The sequence below is a fragment of the Schistocerca piceifrons genome, chromosome 1, assembly GCF_021461385.2.
Source record: "Schistocerca piceifrons isolate TAMUIC-IGC-003096 chromosome 1, iqSchPice1.1, whole genome shotgun sequence".
In the NCBI taxonomy this organism is placed as follows: domain Eukaryota; kingdom Metazoa; phylum Arthropoda; class Insecta; order Orthoptera; family Acrididae; genus Schistocerca; species Schistocerca piceifrons.
In genome coordinates, this window is record NC_060138.1 from 294,671,393 (window position 1) to 294,696,596 (window position 25,204).

Here is a 25,204-nt window from a genome sequence, read left to right on the forward strand (position 1 = left end):
TGTTAAATTACATTCAAATGTGCTCTATAGGTCTACTTTCAACTGACGACGCGAAAGCACACTGCCAAAGGAACATTGCTACAAACTTCGAAAAGTACTTCTACATGTCAGGAAAATGTTCTCCCATATAACAATTTCACGCGTAATCACTTAAAGAAATTGTCTTCTATGGGGTTTGTACGCGGGACCTTTGCAACAACGACCTCACGCTCTATCAACTCACCCACTAGAGACCTACAAAACAATCACCCACAGATATGGTTTTCCTGCGCTCTGAAGTTCTGGTGTTACTTCTAATTATAGTTTATGAATATTCCACTGGACGACGGTACACAGCACGGACTAAATCGGTGTTTTTGTTGATACTCTATCGATATACAGCGTTTAGTACCGATCTGAGGGCATGACATCTGGAAGTCTGGGTGCGAGCTGCACTTTTTCTGTAAACTGATGCATGTACAAGTATGCTTGAACTGTGTGATGGCGCGAGGAGATTGTGCAAGCCATCTTGCACAAGCGTTCGCCTAATATTGGAACTAAGTAAGTAATTTGTGTCCATCTTCAAGTCTTCGCCACCTCAGTAATCCCGCAAATCAAACCTGTGTCCATTCGTCACGTTGTTTCCTATGTATGTTCAAAATCCCCTTGTATTCTTGTAAGGTATGGGCAATATTCTAGGACGGGACGCATGAGTTATTTGTAAGCAGTCTCCTCCGTAGAGAGTATTTTCCCAGTATCCTACATGAACAGAAATCCGCCACCTACATTACCTACGATTGGGCCTATGTCAATTTCATATCCAAAAGAACTGTTACACCCATGAAATTTTGAGCTGATTGATTCCAGTCATGAAATCCCCGACACTGTAGGCGTATGATACTAGGCTGTTTCGTTTTGTTAAGCGCACAATATTATATTCGGGTACAGTTAAAGTAAGCGCCACCCTCTGCGTCAGTTTGGTACCTTATCAAAATCTGACTCAACATCTGTGCGGCTTCTCTCAGTCAGTTACTATTAATATCGTCTCCTAGGTAGTTAACATACAAGAACAAGGGCCCCAACATATTTTCCTTGGGCAGGGTCGTTGCTAGATGTTTTGCACCCGAGGCCAGAATTGGAAAATGACGCCCTCTCTTACTACCATAGGTCACCACCACCACCACCACCACCACCACCACCACCACACAACAATGTCAATTTCCTACCACAATAAAGGATGGCAGCCAAAAACAGTTGCAGGATAGAATTTTTTTATTAAAATTCTTGACCAAGGTTTCGGTACATATAAATATACCTTCATCAGAAGTAAACTTCCTGAATAGAAAGACACATTCATTAGAAAAGCCATATCAACGAAAGTGAGAAACAGAAGCTTAAATAATGGTGAAATTGCTAAAGTAATACAGGCACACAATCTTTAGTACTTACTAAAATTACATCATGCACTGGAGAATAATGAAACAATTATGCCAAAAGGCGTCGTCAGTAATTAAAATATCATCTCCATTTGTACAACATGTGTAATGGGCACAGGATCAAAGCGAACAGTTTAACAATGTTACTTCGCCTATGAACTGTTGAGACACGAGTGTGAAGGCACTAAGGTAGATTGTTTCGCCGAGAGAGGGCACTTGCATGTGCCAGACTCGCGCATATTACAATCCATAAATAAATACATAAGCGCATCAAAATTATTAAAGGTTGTGTTAATTCAAACTTTGTCTTAATAAATAAAGCGTATCACGCCAATTAAAGACACTTATGTAAACTAGAAATATAGAACCAAATTTACCTGTGTCCTAGTGTCAAACGGATAAAGCTTGTGCTTGGAACATCTAACGAGAGAGGGCACTACTTAATGCGCGAGAGTCTCGCGTAACGTAGGCAGTGAAATACATACTAGCGAAACAACCAAAATATAATAAAACGAAACCATCTGCCTGTATGAATAAAACATAGTAGTCATTTAACCACACATACACATTGAAATTCATAATTAACAAACATCACAATATCCTATTACACTTTTAATCATTAAAGTAAGGTGACCGCAGGTCCTCACTTTTTCGGGACAGTCCTCAATCTTCATGCTTTGTCCCAACTTTCTTTAAAACTGATTGAGGACAAAAAATGTCCTCAATTTTTGAAGTTTTCCAAAATAACTGAAACAGGGAAAATGTGCTGAATATTTTAAACTATAACTGAATATACCAGTGCAGCTAAATTTAGCATCAATTTTATTTCATTGCGTGAAAAGGAACTAAAAGGTATGAAACTATTTTATGATGTGAATGAAATTTTCCTTCAATTTAGAAATTTAGTTCTATTTTAACTGAAATACTTTTAGAATGACGAATAATTCTCATCTTTTTCAGCAACCCCTTTCATCAAAATATGTAAAGACTTACTACGTAACTGTTCCGTAGGATTTTGAAAACAATTAGGTGTTGTAATTTTTCCTCTTGTATTTTTCCTCCTTATTTACTCAATTTTTGGCTGTATTATTTGAAATAAATTTTTCCGCCCTTTCCAACCACTAAAATTTTGCCGCTCTCGGCGGCCGCCTACTCTTGTATAATGGTAGAAACGGACCTGCCCTGGCGTACACTTGAGTCGATGACTTTTCATCCAGGGTATGTTGCCTCCTCTCTGCCAACAAATCCACAATCCTGTCAAATTTTTTTTTGATACACAGTATAATGTCTCTTATTAATGAACGATGTGGTAACATACACGGAGCTTCTAGGAAATCAAGAAATACTGCACGCACTACGTAACCTCGATCCATGACTTAAGATGGCCGTTATCCTACTGATGTTTAAGTACGCTTGCATGATGTGCATTATCACGCTTGTCAAGCTTGCAGTTACGTGTGCGATCAGCTTGACACTTCACTTAGAACATGGGATTGGGGGGGGGGGAGTGCGGCCGCGCCAGCCAGCCAGCAGCGACGCCAAAGCATGTGGCGAGCAGCGGACAGCTAGGCGTGGCGTGGCTCACCAGGTCTGCCTGCCGTCCCCCACCGCTACGGTGTTTGATGATTCACGCCACAGCAGGCAGGCAGGCAAGCAAGCAGGCAGGCAGGCAGGCAGGCAGGCGGGTGAGCGGCCTGGCGAAAGTGGTTGTGCTCCGCCGTCTCCCATACGACTGCTGCAAGCGAGAAACTGCCCTGCTCTCTCTCTCAGGTCGTGCTTTTTACTCGCCAGCACCCAGGCTTACATAGCTACCTATATGACGAAAAAGGTAGACTGTGTTCTCGTACATGGCGTAGGTCAAAACACTTGGGTTTATTACGTTAAAAAATTTTAGATTCGTGTTGTGACTGACAGGTTATCTTTAGTAAAATGTAAATACGCAACGTAGCAAGGATTTCCTTAGTTACAACTAACAACGGCCCTGGAGGACCGCACAGAAATAGAAGTAGGCAACCAGCCGCGGAATGTACACTACGTAAAATCATGGGAAAAAGTCCAGAATGAGATTTTCACTCTGCAGCGGAGTGTGCGCTGTTATGAGACTCCCCGCAGATTAAAACCGTGCCGGACCGAGACTCGAACTCGGGACCTTTCGCGGGCAAGTGCTCTACCGTCTTTTTATCTCATTTTTTCTATATTGTTCGTTGACTTTGTTCGGGGTGGACGTCCGATGACAACCGTCCAGGTTCTTTGTTGATCCGTTCACTCAGTTTTTTTTTTACTAAAGAGGGGAGCTAACCCTCTGACCGAGCACGCTGAGCTACCGTGCCGGCAACTTTATTTTGTTCGATATTGCTCGTTGCATTCGGTCTGGGCGGACGTCACAAGACATCCGTTCAAGTTGATCGTTGATTCTTTGACTCAGTTTTTTTTATTACAGAGCATGCAGCCCTCTGACGGAACACGTTGAGCTACCGTGCCGGCAATTGTCTGAGCTACCCAAGCACAACTCACGCCACGTCCTCACAGCTTTACTTCTGCCAGTAGAGCACTTGCCCGTCTCGGTCCGGCACACAGTTTTAATCTACCAGGAAGTTTCATGGGAAAAAGTATTCATACATCGTGCTTTGAACGTGTTCCATGTTCCAGATCCAGCTCAGCATCTGGTTACCTCTACACCAAAAGCTTGCCATCATTTATGTTTATGTTAAATTTGTTTTCATCTGTGAACCTCGATGCAGAAATTTATATTTTTGCTTATACGCTCTCGAGAAAATTCAAGTTTCAATTTTTCTTGTTCTCGCTGATGGACGGTTTCCTTCTAGGTACCCTTGCTCCATAGCCTACACTATTCAATATATAGCGAGCGAACCGTTGCGTGATTTCTGCTGGCCGGGGTGGCCTAGCGGTTCTAGACGCTACAGTCCGGAACCGCGCGACCTCTGCGCTCGCAGGTTCGAATCCTGCCTCGGGCATGGATGTGTGTGATGTCCTTAGGTTAGTTAGGTTGAAGTAGTTCTAAGTTCTCGGGTATTGATCTCAGGAGTTAAGTCCCATAGTGCTCAGCCATTTTTTGTGATTTCCTTCACGAACTGATGATTAACATGAGTAAACAATGCAGAAGCTGTCAATTTATAATCTTTTTGGCCATCCTTATTACCATATTTGGTTTTCTTTGCGTCAGCTTCTCCGGTAAACCACTTCTTTCTTTTTGTGAATCTCGATATTATGGACTGCACAGTTGCTTGTTTCTTCCAGTATCAGCGATTTCAGAAAATTGTTTTCCCTTTTCATATTGGGAGACAACAATTTGCCTTTCCTCTATAGTTGTTTCCTTCTCTTTGGAGCCTGTTTTGCTATAGAACGGCATTCACCACTTATCAGAACCAACATACACGATGTGCAGCTTGCCACCTAAGGCAAGCATTTCGTTAGTCATTTGTATGTTTACATTTCTGGTACAGCGTGAACACTTTTCCCCTCACTGTGTGAAGGCAACTGGTACAGAATTTTCATTTCTTTTTTTCAGAAGGTTAATTTAGTTAATCCTTTTATAAGTGCAGATTAGGAAGGAAACCCCATACTGTTAGTTTACTAAATAACGTCTCTGGTTGCGATCTTTAGTTCTAATGAAGTTATTCTACATGAACAATGGTGTATGAATACTTTTTCCTTGACTATATTCCAAGGTCATAAAACTTGTAGGCTGCGATGAGGACTTCGCCCATCTCTTCACATTTTGTCTCTTTTCTTAATAGCTTTCAGATTTTTTCCAATTTCTTCGTGGTTTTTATACTTTTTTTACGGTTCGCAGCAGTAAGCTACCCAAGCCAATGGTACAACTGTTATTCTCCATATAATACGGTACTTTTAAAAACAATGTACCGATATAAGAACTGATTAAATGAGGGAGTTCGAAATGACTACTTTTACAAAGTTGTCGAGGCTTGCTTTGTTGATGTATTGCTGTTTTCTGCCTCAATCTTCCGCCGATGTTTAACAACTTTCCTGACAATTTTAGTACTTAATCTACGTTAGTCTTGTTAACAGAAGGTACGGTCAGTCACAGTATATAGAAGGCGCACCCTGAAGTTCTCGCAGCAAATTAATAATGAACAGACTCAACTTCGCTGTAACGCAATGCCATCTCTGATTAAATACTGAAGTACCGTAAATGTTTCTCTGCTTCTGAGGCAACTACACATAGCATGAGTCGTTACAGGCTATTTCTCTTCTATTTTTGTGAACTGCACCAATTTAATGCGCCGAAGCAATGCAGCGTTACGCTACGTTTCTAATGGTAAAATCGTTAGTCTATACCAGTAGTAGTGCCGTTATTTGTGTGTTTCGCGGAGAAGTGTTGCCAGCACAAACTGAGGTATAGTGGAAATACAAAAATGTGCATCAACATTTGCTCTTAAGTGATCCAACAGGCAGATTGCATTTTTCGCAGCAAAAAGTTGAAGAAACTGTGCAAAATCCTACTATGAATGCAACGTACTTTAAAGAGTTGTCGAGCGTACTTAAAAGAGTCTTGATCCTAGAAATTTGAAAGATATTTGCCATAATGAAAATAATTTTGTGGCTCATGTACAGGCGAAATATATGAACTTTTCACTAACTTTAGCCGAGCTATTTCTCTAAACAAATTTGTCTGTTTCAGAAACACTATGCAGCTGAACTACAATCTTTGTTAAAAAAAAAAAGAATGTGGAAGCTGTAGTGGTGACAGTGGCGGCATTTTAGGAGAATCTCACGCCCGACGTACTGTTCGGACAGTCCAACTTGACATTCCGCGCGAGGGATGCTGAAAGCGGTTGAAATAGGCAGAATCCATTCCGCCAGCCCCATCGACCCTGCGTGGTGTGCTACGTTTGATTGTGCGTTGTTACTACTACTACTACTACTACTACTACTACTACTACTAAATGGTGCGAAAAACATTCTCCCTAATTTAAAGTTCAAATAAAAAACATATGGATCAAAATAAAGATTATTAACATGAATTGTTAATATGGGTTGGTGAGTATTATTTACATGTGATGGAGAGTTAAAAAAGAGCAAGGCCACACAGTGTTCAAACTCAAGAATATATTAATACTTGAAGGCGTCAGTTACAGAAGTCTTCAAAGATAAGTGTCCGGAAACACGCTAGAGCTCTTCAGTTATCCGATCGGAGTGTGCATCGAATTTTTCAACGCGACTTGCTCTTTCATCCGTACAAGATAGCGTTCACAATTGTTTGAACGCGTTGATGACAGTCGTGAGAGCTCATGTGCGAACATACTTAAAAATGTGCCTGACGGTGCTCTGGTCCTTTGCACTGATTCACAATTTCATTTATGATGCAACAATCCTCAAAATTTCCGATGTTGGAGTGGACAGAACCCTCGTAAACTTCATGATACACCACTAGAGTGACCGTGTTACCGTATCGTGTACGGTTAGAGGGGTTCGGATAACTGGTCCTTACTTCATTGAAGAGGATGTGTGTGTGCTACTGTGAAAAGTAAGCACTCAATGATCACTGACATGACCAACACTTTTTGCACCAAGATTCAACGCGCAAGACGGAGTCGCCTCTCACATCTCAGTTTCTACATCTGCATTACATCACGGTGTGTGGCGGAGAGTACTTCTAGTACCACTAACTGACAGGTACTAACTGATAACACCCCCCCCCCCCCCACACTCTTCCCTATAGAGCGCGTGGAAAGAATGGTTGTCGGTAAGCCTATATTATATATTGGCTCTTAAGTTCTCGAATTTTCTCGTCGTGGTCATTATGTTCGACTCTCCCTGAAAGGTGCTCTGTCGAAGTTTCGATGGTAAAACTCTGATGTACAGCGTCTCTAGTGTAACGATTGCCAATGCAGTTGGTTGACCATCTGCGTAACGCTCTCGCGCTGACTTTACGACCCCGTGACAAAACGCACCGCTCTTCGTTCGATCTTTTCTACCTCTTCTATCGGTACTACCTGGAAAGAATCCCACATCGGTTAACAATACACAAGAATCGCTCGAACAAGCACTTTTAAGCCACTTCCTTCGTGGAAAATACATTCCCTGTAAATTCTTCCTATGAATCTCAGTCTGGCCTCTGCTTTTCCCATCATTTGTTTTATGTAGTCATTCCATTTAAAGTCGTTCTGGATAGTTACTCCTTGATATTTTACGGTAGGTACCGTTCCCAGCAGTTTCTCATCAATAGCGTAGTTTTACAGTAGTGGCTATCTTTTCCTATGTACGCACAATATTTTCGCTCAGGGCCAACTGATAATAGCCTGTACCATTCAACAAACCTCCGTAGGTCATTCTGAAAATCTGTAGTCTTCTGGCGTTGCTACTTTGCTATAGACAACTACATCATCTGCGAACAGTCTATGAGCAATCGACGATTTCCATTAGATGATTTATATACATTGCAAATAATATCGGTCCTATCATACATGCTTCGTACGCCGGAAATTACTGTTACATCTATCGAGTTTGTTCATTTAAGAGCCACGAGCTGTTTCTCTCAAGCGCTGGGACGGATCTTTCCCGACGCCTAATTTCTTCATGTGGCGACATCCCTTGGCCAACACCATCACCGGACCTTACAACCAGCGTTTTTTCCCCTGTGGGGTCATCTGAGGTGTTCAAACAGCAGCCGAGCACTTAGCCAGCCATAAAGAAATGCAATACACGAGAAGATTTGACTTATTGCTCAAGAAATGCTCGTTAGAGTGGTGCAGAGCTTCCAAAGTTGCTTTCAACAACGCACTTTTAGTGGCGGTCACCACTTGGGTGACATTAAAAAATAAAAATTCCCACTGTACCCATAATACAGTTTCTTTATTTTGAACCAGTTTTTATTTGAACTTTGCTGTATTACAGCGGCACTTCAGTCACGACGAAGAAGATCCTTATCGACCGGCATGTGTTGCAAAACCTAAACGATGTCTGCGACGTGGACAGTGTATAGCAGTCGGCCAAAAATGGTTCATACGGCTCTGAGCCCTATGGGACTTAACATCTGAGGTCATCAGTCCCCTAGAACTTAGAACTACTAAAACCAAACTAATCTAAGGACATCACACACACCCATGCCCGAGACAGGATTCGAACCTGCGACCGTAGCGGTCGCGCGGTTCCAGACTGAGGCGCCTAGAACCGCTCGGTCACACAGGCCGGCGCAGTCGGCCACGACGGTAAGGAAACAATGACTCAGACTGCCCGTGGAAATAGGAGCAGTGCGGGGGAATAAACCCCGCCTGTATCGAAGGACTGCCATCCTACGTCCGCGTTCAGTGCACCCACGGAAGCAGAACTGACAAAGCTCAGAGTGATAGCTGATTCTTTTTCTTGTGATGAAAGTTGCATCCGAATCACTTTATGCATCACGATTAGTCTCTTCACTCATTTCAAAATAAGGAAAAAACAACGCAAAACAAACTGGAATACACAAAGCATTTGGTAGTGGCCACAGTGCAATTGTTTACTGCGGCTGGCAGTGGTAGTTTAGGCCCGATCTCCACCGGCATCTTACGCGACTATAGTTCAAAATACCCGCACCTAAAACCGCCACGATATAGTGTCCGCATAATAAGAACAGGCACACAGAAACACGTGTTCGCAAACACAGCTGTTCCTGTGTATCAGGAGGCATGACACTGAACTGCACCTGGAAACCTAATTCGAAACACCTACCGAGCGAGGTGGTGCAGCGGTTAGCACACTGGACTCATTCGGGAGGAATACGGTTCAATCCCGCGTCCGGCCATCCTGATTTAGGTTTTCCGTGATTTCCCTAGATCACTTCAGGCAAATGCCGGGATGGTTCCTTTGAGAGGGCACGGCCGATTTCTTTCCCCATCCTTTCCTAATCCGAGCTTGTGCTCCGACTAACGACCTCGTTGTCGACGGGACGTTAAAACACTAATCTACTCCACGAAACATCTGAGTGTCGAGAACTGTTTAACTGATCACGTTTCTACATTGCAGTAATTCAGTGGTTGTCAACGAAGAATTACAATAAAGTGCCGTGACTGATGCATTTTCCTTTACTCAGTTCTCTTTTTAGGGTTCAGCTGAACAGTCTGTGCGCTGGAACGTGAGCTTTCCGCGCTCGCTACTTGCAAACGCGCATTCTCCCGCCGCAGTAGAGGAAATGGCTGTGCGCCTGCAAGGTGGCTGGATGGCTGCGCTCGAGCCGGCTGTACGATCCCCCTGGAGGCCAGGTGTTGCCTCCGACCCCGGCAGCAGCCTGCCAGACCTGGGAACTGGGTCCCATTGTCAGACCCTACCCGGTTGCGCGCAGCTCCGCCACTATAAAATAACGCGTTGCCAAACGCGAACACTGCCCGCGGGAACCTGCCCGCAGCAACCACAGAGTCTGAAATTTCGCAACAGACGGCTGGAAAAGAAGTTCCATTTTGCAACGTCGTACTAATTGTACCGGTAATCTGTACCCAGCATTTCTCAAGAGCAAAAGAAAAGACAAGTGTTGCTGCAGATGGGCAGTGTTCGTTGTTCAACTGAATAACGAATCGAGAAGTAAATAAGGCAAATCGGCGACTGACGCAGCGATAACTTACAATAGACGTAAAAAGTCTGACGTGCGAGGGCAAACAGTTAAGCTGACAAGTTTACATTATCGTTTGGAACGATTTATTGAGAAGACTGACGCATCTCACAGACCCACGCCGATAAAGTGACGCAATCCTATTACGGTCGTCTACTTATCTTTAACTTCGTTCGACGCAACAGACCACAATATAGAAAGTTAAAACTTAAATCAGGCAAATGAGAAATCTTGCGTCGCCTGACAACATATTGCCTGATGTTTAACACTGTTGCTTCCCGCATCTTTCTAGTTTCGATGAAGCAAATGGTAACTGGTTTCGACAAATGGGGAAATTAATCTTTGCAAAGAAACGATCCCAGAATTCGGCAAAAATTATAATACGAAACAGTGGAAAAACCATTACGGAAATCGCTCGATTACAGTAACACGAGGGCTCAGCTAAGAACTCAGTGCAAACTACAATAGCAAGAAAGAGATGAAATGGAGTGAAACCATCGCAGCCACTGTGTCTATGCTGCCACAACCTATCGGTCTGGACGGGACCAGGTCACGGCAACTTTATTATATGTAGACCTATGTCAAGGACTGTCATGGCGTCGCCGTCACCACCTTTCCATGTAGCAGGAAGTTTGAATCCAACGGAAACCATTTTTATTCCGTCAGGAATTGTCAATCCTTCAAGGGCTTTTTAAAGGATCGAAAGCATGATAACCGCATGGGGAGAGAGCATGGGTATAGGGCGGGTGCTCTAGTGTCACTTGAGTTGGCGCAACTTCTGCTATATGGGAACCTGCGTTATGAAGCAGCAGCGCCTCTTGTCTTGGACCATTCAAAAACGGTGGTTTTCGACAGACATGCTGCCCCACACACATTCTTGATCTACGACGGACGTGTACTGGTGTTTGTCCTTCAGCAGCCAAGGAAAGAACAACGCTAGTTGATCCTGTTTGGACGCACCATGTAATAACGTCTTCTCGGTCAACGTTTACGCTCTTACCACACTAATCCCTTGCCGGCCTGTCAGTGCTTATATACATGCATCGGGCCGCGCTACGTTGCATATACACTGCAGCAACGCCATCAAACTTACACTTCGTAATGTGGAATGATTCTACTGCTTGAAACTGTAAACGGACAGGGTGTCCGATTTGCTAGTTTCCTCTTTCACCAACACTGTCACTACATCCGAGAACTGCCAGCACGTTAGGCGTGCGTGGACTTTTCACACATTATGCTGTCAAATACGACTTTTTTTTAAGATAGTGCTACGCCCTAGCTATGATAAAAGCACCCCTGTACACCGGCAAATATTATACAAAAGACCTGACAAACTTGTATTACAATGGCTTAAGGCCTTAGGGAAACGAATTTCGAACACATGTACAGCAAACAACTGCTGACGGTAATTCATCGAGAGTCTGTTGCTAAAATCTTTTGTAGCTGTCCAACTACACGCAGCAACGGGAACACGCAATCTGCCACACCAATCTCGTTACCTTAGTGATTAGTGGAACCAGAGCAACCAAGACACGTCCCCAGCTGGACGAAGACGGCGCTCTGTCTATAATGGGTACTAGGCAATTTTATTTTTCGCCTATAATTCTAAAGTACGAATCTGAGTAGTGCTCAGAAGATCTTTGGCTTCTTCATCGAGGGCAATCTTCAATTAGAAACGAGATTTTTTTTCGTTGTTGCTTCGCTTCTCCACCCCCGTATCTCGCTATTACGGTCATGAACCATTTACCGGCCCGTGACCAGCGTCACTAAACTGTACCTAATGATTGTTAAGTTCAACGGCAAAATTGGTTGAGAGGCCCACGGGAATTGTAGCCGAAAGACGTTAATATAATAGCAATGCTTTCCACACTAAATAGGTCGTATGCTGTGGCAAAATTTCGTGTTACTGTTTCAGCCACATCGGAATACCGTGATATTAGAAAAACATTTACATAAATTCGTTACCGTGTTAGCTTGAGATCTGAATAAACTGAATCTAATTTAGTTTATAAGACTACTTAAAACTCGCTTCGTTTCGATTCACTTTCACACCTACGAAACAAAGTCTGAAGCTAGGGCGTCGATGTGTAAGTACACTACACATTAAGAATTTATAATGGATTTCATACAGCTTGAGCGAGATTTCGTGCAGCTGTCATATATATATATTAGCATTTGAAACGTATATATGGACAGATAACGCACCGTACGTTTGCGACAATAACATTGCCACCGTTTCTAGCACTTCTACACAAGACACTGCGCCTTCAAGGCGGAGCCGTTGACACGCTCTACAGTAGATTCAAACTTCCTGCTCACGCATGGTAATCATTTTAGGAAACAAATCCTCGTATTATTTACACAAACATAAATATTTCACTGGAAAAGAACAAGTATGTTCACTCTTCAGCGCAATCGTTTGAATACTGACCAGCAGATCCGGTTCCTGACCATCTTCCTGTACACTCCTGATGAGACGGTAGCTTCCGAAACCCGCTCTACACAGAACCTACCGCCACGACGGCACTGCCACAACTGAAGCACAGAGCAGGCCCCTGGCTGCTGGCAGCTAAGGCCGCCACGGCCATCGCGCATGCGCAGTGCGCACGCAACAATAGCGTGCTGCGTCTTGTGCCGGCTCATACTTGATACTGTTGAGGCAAAACTGGCGTGCATCACAAAGAGATTGACAGACGTATCTGTGACTGTCTAGAAGATGTGGTGTAAAGTACATCACTTCGAATATTTCATTTATTTTTAATCAAAGACAAAAGATTTAGAATAAATGCAGGGAACGTACACTCTTTCATATTCCAAATTTCTTTATCTATTTTCCAGTAGTATATTTATGGTATTTTGAAGTTCACAACGACGTCAATCGTTTTTCAATAATTTCAGTATTCAATACACTGTTTATGACGGCGAAAAACATTATACTTGCTTTCTGTACGTACATAGTATCCGTAAGGATAGGATGTTTAGGTTGAACGCAATGGACAGCGTCTTGAAAGTAGGATATAAGATGAGCATCAACAAAAGCAAAACGAGGATAATGGAATGTAGTCGAATCAAGTCGGGTGATGCTGAGAGAGTTAGATTAGGAAATGAGACTTAAAGCAGTAAAGGAGTTTTGCTATTTGGGGAGCAAAATACCTGATGATGGTCGAAGTGGAGAGGATATAAAATGTAGACTGGCAATGGCAAGGAAAGCGTTTCTGAAGAAGAGGAATTTGTTAACATCGAGTATAGATTTAAGTGTCAGGAAGTCGTTTCTGAAAGTATTCGAGTGGAGCGTGAAGTGAAACATGGACGATAAATAGTTTGGACAAGAAGAGAATGTGGTGTTACAGAATAATGCTGAAGATTAGATGGGTAGATCACATAACTAATGAGGAGGTACTGAATAGAATTGGGGAGAAGAGGAGTTTGTGGCACAACTTGACTAGAAGAAGGGATCGGTTGGTAGGACATGTTCTGAGGCATCAAGGGATCACCAATTTAGTACTGGAGGGCAGCGTGGAAGGTAAAAATCGAAGAGGGAGACCAAGAGATGAACACACTAAGTAGATTCAGAAGTATGTAGGCTGCAGATGAAGCAGCTTGCACAGGATAGAGTACCATAGAGAGCAGCATCAAACCAGTTTCAGGACTGAAGACCACAACAACAACAACAGGATGCTTAGATTATGATTATAACTATTTCATGATCGTGTGCTTATTTTCGTCCAGTTTCACACTGTCGACTAGGCCTGTATTTCTTACCTAATGTAATATAATAAAACATCGAGCCTGGGATGTGTCGTTGGCAGCGCTGTACACTCATTTCTTATTTATTGCGTGGAACCTCAGATTACAAAATCAGCCTTTAGTTACTTCCACAAATTATACTGGAGTACTAAATTCATGTCTTGTTCTTTTTGGTGAAGGATGCTAGATCTTCGTCACCTGCTTTATACTACACTTATCGTCATACCGGCACAGGCTGTGAATGATACATTATTTACTAACTGCACCACGTATTGATGGCGTTTAAATACATAACACAAGTGGAGTCCGTGACTGAATTCACAGCACGCTATAAACAATTTACAGCTTGGAGGAGGTTAGTCCTATGAATGTCACTAGGGTTCTCTGAGCAACTGAAGTGTAATACCTTCATTTCAAACAGATGTACACGTATTTGTAAGTTCAATGTTCCTCATGACAGTGTCACTGTCTACAACAATAAGATACGAGATATTTCTCTCTTCCAACAAGCCTCAACAAAGGGAAGACTCCCACTGCCAACGTGACATTGTTGAAGTGTACTGTTAATTTGACAAAAATCGAGAGAACCTCTTACTATTAACACACTGGTTTCTTTCTTTGTTTTGTACATGAAAGGCCTGGGTAATCGTCATCATATGTTCGCATAACACACAAGACAGCTTACTGAGCTTTTTCTGAAGGGATGAGGCGCGGCTTCAACCATGTCGCCAGCTCAAGCGACATGCAGAGAGGGCGACGATCTTTCATTTACGAAATGGGCACTATTCTTGTTGTGAAACTCACGCAGTTCGCCTCGGAGACATTTTCCAGTGCTTCTGTTAGACACACATGGTTTCAACGTCGAGTACGTTAGGAATTGATAAATCACAATAAATAAAGAAATGGTGCAAATGGCTCTGAGCACTATGGGACTCAACTGCTGAGGTCAGTAGTCCCCTAGAACTTAGAACTAGTTAAACCTAACTAACCTAAGGACATCACAAACATCCATGCCCGAGGCAGGATTCGAACCTGCGACCGTAGCGGTCTTGCGGTTCCAGACTGCAGCGCCTTTAACCGCACGGCCACTTCGGCCGGCTAATAAAGAAATAAATCCAAACCGTTCCAAGTGCGTAGTTAGATATCCTTCTTTTAATCGGAGTCTTTCTTGTACACCAAAAACGTCGAATATCGGAACGATGAGAGAAGATAGTAATTTTTTAATGCTCTCCCAGATGTAATGTTGAGAGACACCGATGTATTGATGCAGTGGATTGAATGTTTTGCAGATGACACAGGGTAAGCGAAGAAGTCAATCCCAGCTGTAAGTACAATGACAACGACATCCGGAGCAGAAACGTGTATACGAAAACTGTTTGGATTAACCTTTTCTTTCCTTCCATACTTGAGGAAAGGAACGCAGACTGTCAGACGGGGCAACTCCTGGATTTCAAGACACCGCAAGTAAACAAACGCAAATTTCTTGTAGCGAAATACAAATTTAATCAATTGAATTGGACGGGTGAGTCTATTTCCGTTAAAATCGTCACATTCATGATCATCCATTTCATACATACTGCTGGACAAATGCCCCGCGAACACTTTTACATGCATCTGGTCGCAACCGTGCTGCCGCTGCACGCTTTCTAAGGTCCACTATCCATTTTCCATTTGGGGATTTTCTTATTTCAAGAAATGCAGCAAAGAACTTTCTTAGTCGTTCATTGGCACACTTCCATTTAAGTTTCGGTATTGCCAAATTTACAGATATATATATATATACTTACTTACTTATCGCGAATGAACCCAGAAGGATCACGCAAAGCTTTCTGACGTCGTTTCTTCCATACTTCTTTCATTCGTTCTCCATGTTTTCTTTTTCTTTCTTCTGTCCATTTTGTTCCTGGTCTCTTTAGTGCTTCCTTCTCCGACAATACAATCCACTTTTCCACCTTATTCCTAAAAGTTTTTCTATCTTTGACATCTTTAAGTTCAATATTTGCTTTTTGTAAATCTAATTTTACTTGGCTAATCCATGGTGTTGTTGATTTGACTTTTTCTATGTAAGTGAGAATTCTGTTGGTGAGTCGTGTGGGGGGAAGTCTAGTGACATGTCCATAAAATTTTAATCTTCGCCTTCTTATGTCTGCTGCCAGGTTTGATATAGTTTCTGTGGTTCTTCTTGATTGTATCCCGTATCCTTCTTCTGTTAATTTTGGACCTAAAATCTTTCTCATAATTTTGCGTTCTGCTTTTAGTATTTTTTCTAAATCACATTTTGTGTGGAGTGTGAGCGTTTCACTAGCATATAGTGCTGCTGGCTTAATTACTGCGCAGTAGTGTCTGATTTTTGTGTTCGAGGAGATGCATTTTTTATTGTATATTTCATGTGTCATACCATATGCTCTCTTCATTTTCTGTTGTCTGATCTTCTGTGCAACTTTCTCTCCTCCGGTTGGCTCCAAAATTTCACCTAGATATTTAAAATGTTTTACTCTATTTTTCCATATTTTGTGTTCAAACTGTGTATATGGAATTTCGTACAGAAAAATTCTGTCTTTTGAAACGAAATTTGTAAACCTACTATATCCGCGCATTCCTTAAGGATCTCTATTTGTTTGGTGGCGATTTCGTCATCATCTGCAAGTATGGCCAAGTCGTCCGCGAATGCTAAACAAGATATCTCCACGTTGTCTTTGGTTCTACCAAGATGGATTGGTTTCCAGTAGGATTGATTTTTTAATTCTTTTTCCCATTCCTTAATGACTTTATCCAGGACTATATTAAACAGAAGTGGAGATACCCCGTCACCTTGACGTACTCCAGTTTTTATGGGAAAAGGTTCAGAGATTTCTCCCCTGAATTTAACTTTAGATACAGTGTCTGTCAGTGATTCTTTGATAAGCCTTAGTGTTTTGGAGTCAAGTCCAAGTTCCTCTAAAATGTTAAACAAAGATTGCCGGTCAATTGAGTCATAGGCTTTCTTAAAATCTACAAATGTACAAATTATGGGGGCATTTCTAATTGCTTTGTGTTTTAATATTGTCTTTAAATTAAATATTTGTTCTATGCATGAGCGACCGGGGCGGAAGCCTGCTTGATAATCACCAATTTGGCGTTCCAGCTGCTCTTGTGTTCTTTTCAGCAGGCATGTTGAGAGAATTTTGTAGGTGACTTGTAAAAGTGAGATTCCCCTGTAGTTATTGACATTTGTTCTGTCTCCTTTTTTATGTAACGGGTGAATAAGGGCACATTTCCAATCCTCTGGTAATTTTTCTGTTTCCCATATTTTTGTTATTATTTTTGTGAGCTCTTGCAACGTCTTTGGTCCTAGGTTTTTTAATAGCTCTGCAACAATGCCATCTTCGCCAGATGTTCTATTATTTTTTAAGTTTTTAATGTGACATTTGATTTCTTCCTGTGTTGGTGGTAATGAATCCGGTTGAGCGTTGGCACTGATTTCTTTGGGAAACCTTAAACTAGGTTCTGGGCAATTTAGTAGGTTAGAAAAATATTGAGCCAATACTTGACAGTTTTCCTGGTTTGTTAGGGCTAATTTACCATCTGGTTTTCTGAAACATAAATTTTGAGGGATATATCCTCGTATTTTATCTGCGAAAGTTCTGTAGAAGTCTCTTGTATTATAGTTTTGGAAATTTTCTTCTATGGCATCCAGTTGTGCCTTTGTGTACTTCCTTTTTGCTTGCCTAATAGATTTTGAAACCTGTTTTCTAACCTCGTTAAATAAATGTAGACTTTCTTGTGATTTTTTACTGTTATATTCTTGAAATGCCTTTTTTCTCCTTTCCAATGCATTTTCACAGTCTGAATCCCACCAAGGGTGTTTGAATATCTTTTTCAAGGGAATAGTTTCCTTAGCTATTCGCGTGATTTTAGAATGAAATTCTTCCCATGTGTTTGCCTTTTCCTTCTCCCATTCTTCTTTTACTTTAGATTCTTTAATCTTCTTGGTGTCATATTTCTGTATTTCTGTTTTCTTCTGATGACTTCTTCGTGCTGTAAACTTGATTTTAATTCTAGTTAGGTAATGGTCTGAATCAATGTTTGCTCCTCTGCGTACTTGGACGTCGTAAATTTCTTTTTGTACTGGGTATGAAATCGCCACATGATCTATTTGAAACTCGCCAATTTGTTGTATAGGAGATCTCCATGTCTTTTGTTTTCTTGGACATTTTCTTAGAGATGTTGACATTATCTTCAGGTTATTCTGCTTACATAGTTCGACGAGCCTTGTACCATTTTTATTGGTAAATTTATGTGCAGGATATTTGCCTACGGTTTTTTGGTGGATTTTCTCTCTACCAATTTGGGCATTAAAATCGCCGAGTAGAACTTTTGTATCATCTTTTGGAATCTTGGCCATTATATTCTCCAAATTTTCCCAGAACTTTTCTGTTTCTATGGGGTTTTTCTTGTTGTCTCCGTTTGTGGGAGCATGAACATTAACCATTGTGTATGTTTTGTTGGCACATTGTAAGCGCATCGTCATTATCCTATTATTTACGGGAGTAACTTCCTTGATGGAGCTGAGCACGCTCTTGTGTATGATAAACGCCATCCCGAGATGGGGGGCTCCTCTTCCGATTCGTTTATCCGTCTTGCTCTTAAAGATGCGATAGTTGCCATAATCTGATGTTTCTTCATCTGTAAAACGTGTCTCCTTTAAAGCTAGTATTACTATCTTTTGCTTTTCAAGCTCTGTTGTAAGGTTTCGAAGTTTTCCTGGTTGGATTAATGTATTTATGTTAAAGGTTCCAATGTATGTGGGTGTTTTAAGTGGAAGTTTGCCAGAGAGCTCCGACTTTCTCTGATGTAATCGTGTAAGTCCAGGTTCCCCAGAATCCGAATTCCTGGTTGCCATCTGTTGATGGGTGGATTGGTTACCACCTGGGGTAATGTTGTTATTACTTGCACGAGTCATACTTGCTTGTAATCAAGTTGGTCCAGTGTTTCCACTGGGTGTTTAGAACCAGGGATTGTTAGTTCCTGGCGCATTATGACCAGCCGCACATTGTGTGAACAGACGCTGACCAGGATGCCGATGGTTCCCACTTCAGACGCGTCCTGGATTTGGGTGTTGACAGTGCTTATTGTAATGGCGGCATATATACACGAGGGTTGAAACTTACGTAGTGGCAACTATATATTCATAATCGATACAAAAGAGTTACATGTCTGCACCTGTTACTGTTCTTCAAAGTAGTCACCAGCGTTGTGTAGAACCCGTTGCCACCGATGTGGTAGGCGTAGTATACCTTTAGCAGAGCCTGTTCTGTTGATGGTGCGAATGGAGCTTTCTAAAGTTACGGTGATGGTGTTATCCTAAGGCATTACGTTCCTCCACGGCAGACCGTCAGTACACAGTATTACTGTTCGTTTTTGGAGCATCACCTGCGACCAGCTTTGCGAAAGAAGTGGCGACACCGTCTGCGCAAACCACCCATCATTTTGCACAATGCGCGGGCGCATACAGCGCAAGCTGTGGCTGCTTTGTTCGGTCGATAGGACTGGAAAGTACTGTACCATCCACCATACTGCTCTGCTAACGGTATACTATGCCTTCTACATCGCTGGCGAAAGTTTCTACACAACGCTCATTACTACTCTGAAGGACAGTAACAGGTGCAAACATGTAACTCTTTTGTATCGGTTATATATATATATATATATATATATATATATATATATATATATATATATATATATATATATATATATATATATATACAGAGAGAGAGAGAGAGAAATATATTGCAACCACTTCGATTCTTGTCGGGATTTAGTATCCCGTATACAGCAGCTACATTAAGAATAGGGCACTTGCTGAATACCAGCAACAGAAAAGAAATCGTGAATGTAATTCTCATGTGGTAACTCTGAAAAACAGTGATGAGACTCTTGATTGTGATACACTCATTTAAGTTGATTTTTCCCAAGTGTAAGTCACTACGACGAGATAACTACAAGGAAACGGAATTGGAGAAAGGTAAAGCAGTCACGAGAACAGTATTAAAAAGGGGGACATGGCAAACATTGCTTTTTCGTCTCTCAGCATTTAAGGCGAAAATCCCTTGAGATATTTCGCCAATGCTCCGAAAATCGTTCTTAACATTCTGGGCAATGAACCTCAACGGAACGGACCTTCGGAGCATGTAATATTTGGTTGTAGGACTGTAGTAACAAACGCACTAGCGAAAGTCCGTAATTTCAGATGCAGCTATGTATTTTCAGTCGTTGCTCGTTTTGTTTCATCGCTTTGCTTGTGAACGCGGCAGGCAACGCAGTGAAAGAAGTGTGGGTAGAAAACAAAAGAAAAAAAGATGCTATCCCTAAAGACCAGGAGACTCCCCATTGAGGATGCGCCTCCCCTAATATGCATATGAATACGTCGACACAGTTAAGGACGACCGTGGCCTACGTACGAAGGTCCTCCGAAGCAAGTTCAGTGAATGCGCAGTTATGTTAATACGTACGACGTTTTTCTCAAGCTGTCTGCATCTGTAGACCCTCACTCCCAAAAACGGTTCCTACGGAAATATACCGCTGTTCTAGGCAGTGAAGTGTACCGGAAGATTTGACGATAAACCGGACAACAGCAACAACAATTACTAAATGAATCTAAAGATTCCAGCAGCGTAGAAAACAGTCATCTAAGCTTAAAACGACTGTCCCTGGTTTCATAACTGTTATTAGAACAAAAGGAAAAAATACTTCTGTTTCAGACCTGTACCTGAATTTTTCGTGCAGCACAAACGGATCTTGCGCTATTAATAAATTTATATGCACCTGCGTTTAGCATTAAATTGTCTAGAGCGATGATCTGTGGCGGAGTGTTATACTGCGCAAGGACTAAGAGATTTTAGGGGGAGGAGGTGGAACGAAGAAACGCAATTTCCGCTTCATTTTCTCAGATGCTAATATTACAGGAATAATTTCCCGTGAGTCAAGGAGTCCACATGCGCTGATAGAAGATTTTAATCGACTGATTTATAACAGGCGAATCAAATGCCACCTCGGGATCGACAAGAAATCGGCACTATTTCGTTGCATGCTAACATACATCAGAAGGAGATTCAGCGTATCCTTCGGCCGCTGCTATCGAGGAATCGCTTGTAACTAACATCGCAATTTTTCTCTGCTTTGGTGAATCTTTAATGGATAAATAAGGAAAAATTTAGCGTGTGTCGTATTAACGTGGTAAAAGCACCCATGGACACATCCATATTAATGAACAGTTTGCAACACCAGTTGTGGGTCATTGTTTGCAGATGAGGCACCTGTCTGAACGCCGCTTCAGAGTAACCTGTTCTAGCATTAATGAGATACGGATGGAACAGAAAATGTCATTAAGATTTAACGATAAGGCGATGACAGTATGTAAACAAAATAAAAAGTTTAGTGGTAAATCAAGGAATGTCTTTGCAGGTAGCGCTTTGACACTTCAGTTCCCAGCACAGAAAAAATTTCTTCCAAATCACTCGAGAAAGGTAACGTAAACAATGAATGCGTAGAGACTTTGGAGAAACGATGCTGCGCGGTGTGGGGTCCTTACCAGGTGGGATTGACGGAGGACATCGAAAGGGTGCAAGAAAGGGCGGCTCGTTTTGTATTATCACGTAATAGGGGAGAGAGTGTGGCAGATATGATACGCGAGTTGGGATGAAAGTCATTAAAGCAAAGACGTTTTTCGTCGCGGCGAGATCTATTTACGAAATTTCAGTCACCAACTTTCTCTTCCGAATACGAAAATATTTTGTTGAGCCCAACCTACATAGGTAGGAATGATCATCAAAATAAAATAAGAGAAATCAGAGCTCGAACAGAAAGGTTTAGGTGTTCGTTTTTCCCGCGCGCTGTTCGGTAGTGGAATGGTAGAGAGATAGTATGATTGTGGTTCGATGAACCCTCTGCCAAGCACTTAAATGTGAATTGCAGAGTAGTCATGTAGATGTAGATAATTTCAAATGACAGCCGGCTTAGAAGCATTTTAGGGATCACTACAAGCGAAGTGCCAATTGTTGTTCCACTCTTACCACATTACTGGTTATCCTAGCTCCATCAGAACGAGCTTTCTCTACTGTATCTATAACTAAAAGATCAAAGTGACGGTTTTGACAATGACTCTGTTTCCATCGACTGTTGCACATCCGAGAGTCAACAGTGGCATCAACTCTAATCTTGTCGCACTTGATAAACCGCTGTTACTGGAATCTTCCATTGTCGTCTGCGCATGTGCATTCAGTTGCTGTCAGCCTCGGAGCTGAACGGGAAAATTTCGGATTACTACTTTTATTGTTCTGTGTACAGACGAAGCGTTTTGAACACACTTTCCAAGAAAGCATGTCCTGGAGTATTCACTGAGTGCTTTAAGAAGACTCACGAAAACGCAAAAATTTGAAGAGAGTAATTTTTAAAAATGTGAAAATAAGTTTTCGAAGAACCAGGAATTTGGTCTACTCCCTGGTAACTTTCAGGGAGATCGTCCAAACTCGACAGCTATTTACTTATTACTATTCTAGATGTAATCACACAAGGATGCTACTCCCCTGATAGCTCTTGACGTCTAAAGTCATAACCAATAACAAAATCCCCCGTAACAAAGTAACAGAAGCAATTACACTGTCATTGACCAACGTGCAGGACTGCTTTTCTTTTTTTTAAGTAATCCGGCAGTGATACATAACAAATCCTTTTTAAAGTTACGAGCGAAAATAATTTCACAATTGCATATTGTGACAAGCAAAAGAGATTATGTGAAACACTGTGCATGGAACAACAACAAGAAAATAACATCCACTTCAGAGTCGGCAAGGCGTTTTCATCAACAGCAACCAAAAACATGCATGAAAAGTATGTTTGCTGGCAGTCACGTTAAGATGCTACATGAAATATTAGTTTTCTTTGACATGCCTTAAAACACGGGAATTATCCTCACGAAGTAATGAGTAATGTCGACAGGAGACGTCAAATTGATTCCGTATTTTTAGATTTCCAGAAAGCTTTCCACAGTTCCTAAGAAGCGATTTCCAATTAAATTACGTACCTATGCAACATCCTCTCAGTTGTGTGACTGGATTCGTGATTTCCTGTCATAAAGATCACAGTTCGTAATAATTAATGGAAAGACACCAGAAGCAATGTCTGGCGTTCTCGAAGGAAGTGATATAGGACCTCTGTTTTTCCTGATCTACATAAGCGATTTAGGAGACAATCTGAGCGGTCCTCTTAGATTATTTGCAGATGATGCTGTCATTCAGCGTTATGTAAAGTCAGCGGATGATCAAAATGAATTGCGAAATGATTTAGACAAGGTATCTGTATGGTGCAAAAGTGGCAATTGACTCTAAATCATAAAAAGCGTGATGTCATTCACATGAGTACCAAAAGATATCTACTAAATTTCAGTTACACGATAGCAAATCTAAGGGCTGTAAACTCAACTAAATAATTAGGGATCATAATTACGAATAGCTTAAATCAGAACGATCACACAGATAATGTTATCCAGGAAAGCAAACCAAAGACTACAATTGTTTGGCAGAACACTTAGAAAATGTGGCAGGTGAACTAGAGAGACTGCTTAACACTATTCGTGTCCGCCCTCTTCTGAAGTACTGCTGTGCAGTGTGGGATCCACATCTGATAGGATTGACGGATCTCGAATAAGTTCGGAGAAGGACAGCTCGTTTTGTATTATCTAGAAATAGGGAAGAGAGTGTCACGGATATGATACACGAAGGGGTGGCAGTCATTAAAACAAAGGCGTTTTTTGCTGCAGCGGGGCCTACTGATGAAATTTTAATCATCAACTTTCTCCTCAAAGTGTGAAAATTCTTTTTTGGCGCCCACCTACGTAGGGAGAAATGAGCATGATAATAAAATGAGAGGAATCAGAGCTCGCACAGAAAGATTTAAATGTTCGTTCTTCATGCGGGTTGTTCGAGAATGGAACGGTGGACAAGTAGCTTATCTGTGGTTCGATGAACCCCATGCGAGGCAATTAATTATGAATTGCAAGGTGACAATGAAGATGTAGATGTAGATGTAGAGGCTGAAATTTAAGTACTGACATTCCCATTCTAAAAAAAAAATCAGTTTCCGACTTTAAAAAAAAATACTCTATGAACCGCAAGGTACGTTTATACAGACCATGGAGATTGCTCATGGCTGAAAATATAACTGGTCATGGTAACATTGCGGGCCATGCGAATTGCAGCCACATGTTTGCGGCAACATGTTTTCGGGTTAAACGTCTTTACACGGGCCACACTGATAACGAAAATGCCGAGCAAGCGTGAATAAGTGCAGGTCTCCAGCATTTACATTTCACAAAGAGGAAAGTTAGCACGAAACTGGGCTTTGTGGATACGATTTTTTAAAAGTGAGTAACTGCTTCTGAAACTTTAACTCGTGAAATGATGCTGCGTACATACCATTTTCATTATTAAAAAAAATTAGAAATGTTCAGAATCTATAGAAATGTTTAGAATCTACGATAAACAAAATTATGGCGGACTGCTGCAGCTCTTACACTACGATGGTAGCAGCCAGAACGTCCTTTCTCAGATTTCTTTCTCTGTATGAGTGGCAGCCAAGTTAAAACCGAACACCCACCACAAAGTGACCATGGAATGATTCCATTCAAAATTAATCACCACACGTGTTAAGATACTCATCCCACTGGGAGCCGAGAGTTGCTATTTCAGAGAACGTAGTCGGCCAGTGACGGATCCATAACCCACTCCTGCACTTTCTCGTCCGACTGAAACCGACGTACACGCATGCCTTTCTTCTGGTCGCAAAAGATACGAAGATCATAAGGTGAAAGATCCAGGCTGTACGGAGGATGCTGTAGCGTTTCCCAAGCAAACCGCTCGTGGTAATATGGAGACGGGCGTTAAGTGTAGCAGGATGATTTCGTCCGACAGCATTCCGACAGCCCGAGGGCAAACGGCAAAGCCAACACTGAAAACATCTCACATCTCCCCCGCCAAAGAAATCCAAAGCTGTTCATCCAAATTCCGGTAATGTCATTACGACCTTCTTCGACTGCACGAGCACTCCGCTCGTCGAGTTCCTCAAAAAAATGGTTCAAATGGCTCTAAGCACTATGGGACTTAACATCTGAGGTCATCAGTCCCCTAGACGTTTAACTACTTAAACATAAGCGGACTGAAACGCCCAGATTTTTTTTTTTTTTGTGATCGTTGGGTTTGTTCGTTGCGGACGTCACATGATATCCGTTAAAGTTCGTTTGTTGATCCTTCCAGTTAGTTTTTTTATCACAGAGACCAGCCAGCTCTCTAACCGAACACGCTGAGCTACCGTGCCGACATGAACCGCTCGGCCACCACGGCCGGCGAGTTCCTCGAGCGTGGAAACACAACCAGTGCGCAGCTTTAAGAAAACACTTTGCAAGAAGTGCGTAGAGCCATAAAGTCAAAACTCCCAGGAA

The 25,204-nt window shown here is 41.9% G+C and overlaps 1 protein-coding gene across 1 annotated transcript in view; it reads right to left on the bottom strand.

The window, feature by feature from the left end:
- LOC124786931 (CDC42 small effector protein homolog) overlaps positions 1–12,534 on the bottom strand; it is a 168,670-nt gene extending 156,136 nt beyond the window's left edge. Inside the window, exon 1 of the mRNA XM_047254300.1 lies at positions 12,413–12,534. The gene's annotated coding sequence lies outside the window, so the exon portion shown is untranslated. The remainder of the gene's footprint in view (positions 1–12,412) is intronic.
- Between the last annotated feature and the right edge of the window lie 12,670 nt (positions 12,535–25,204).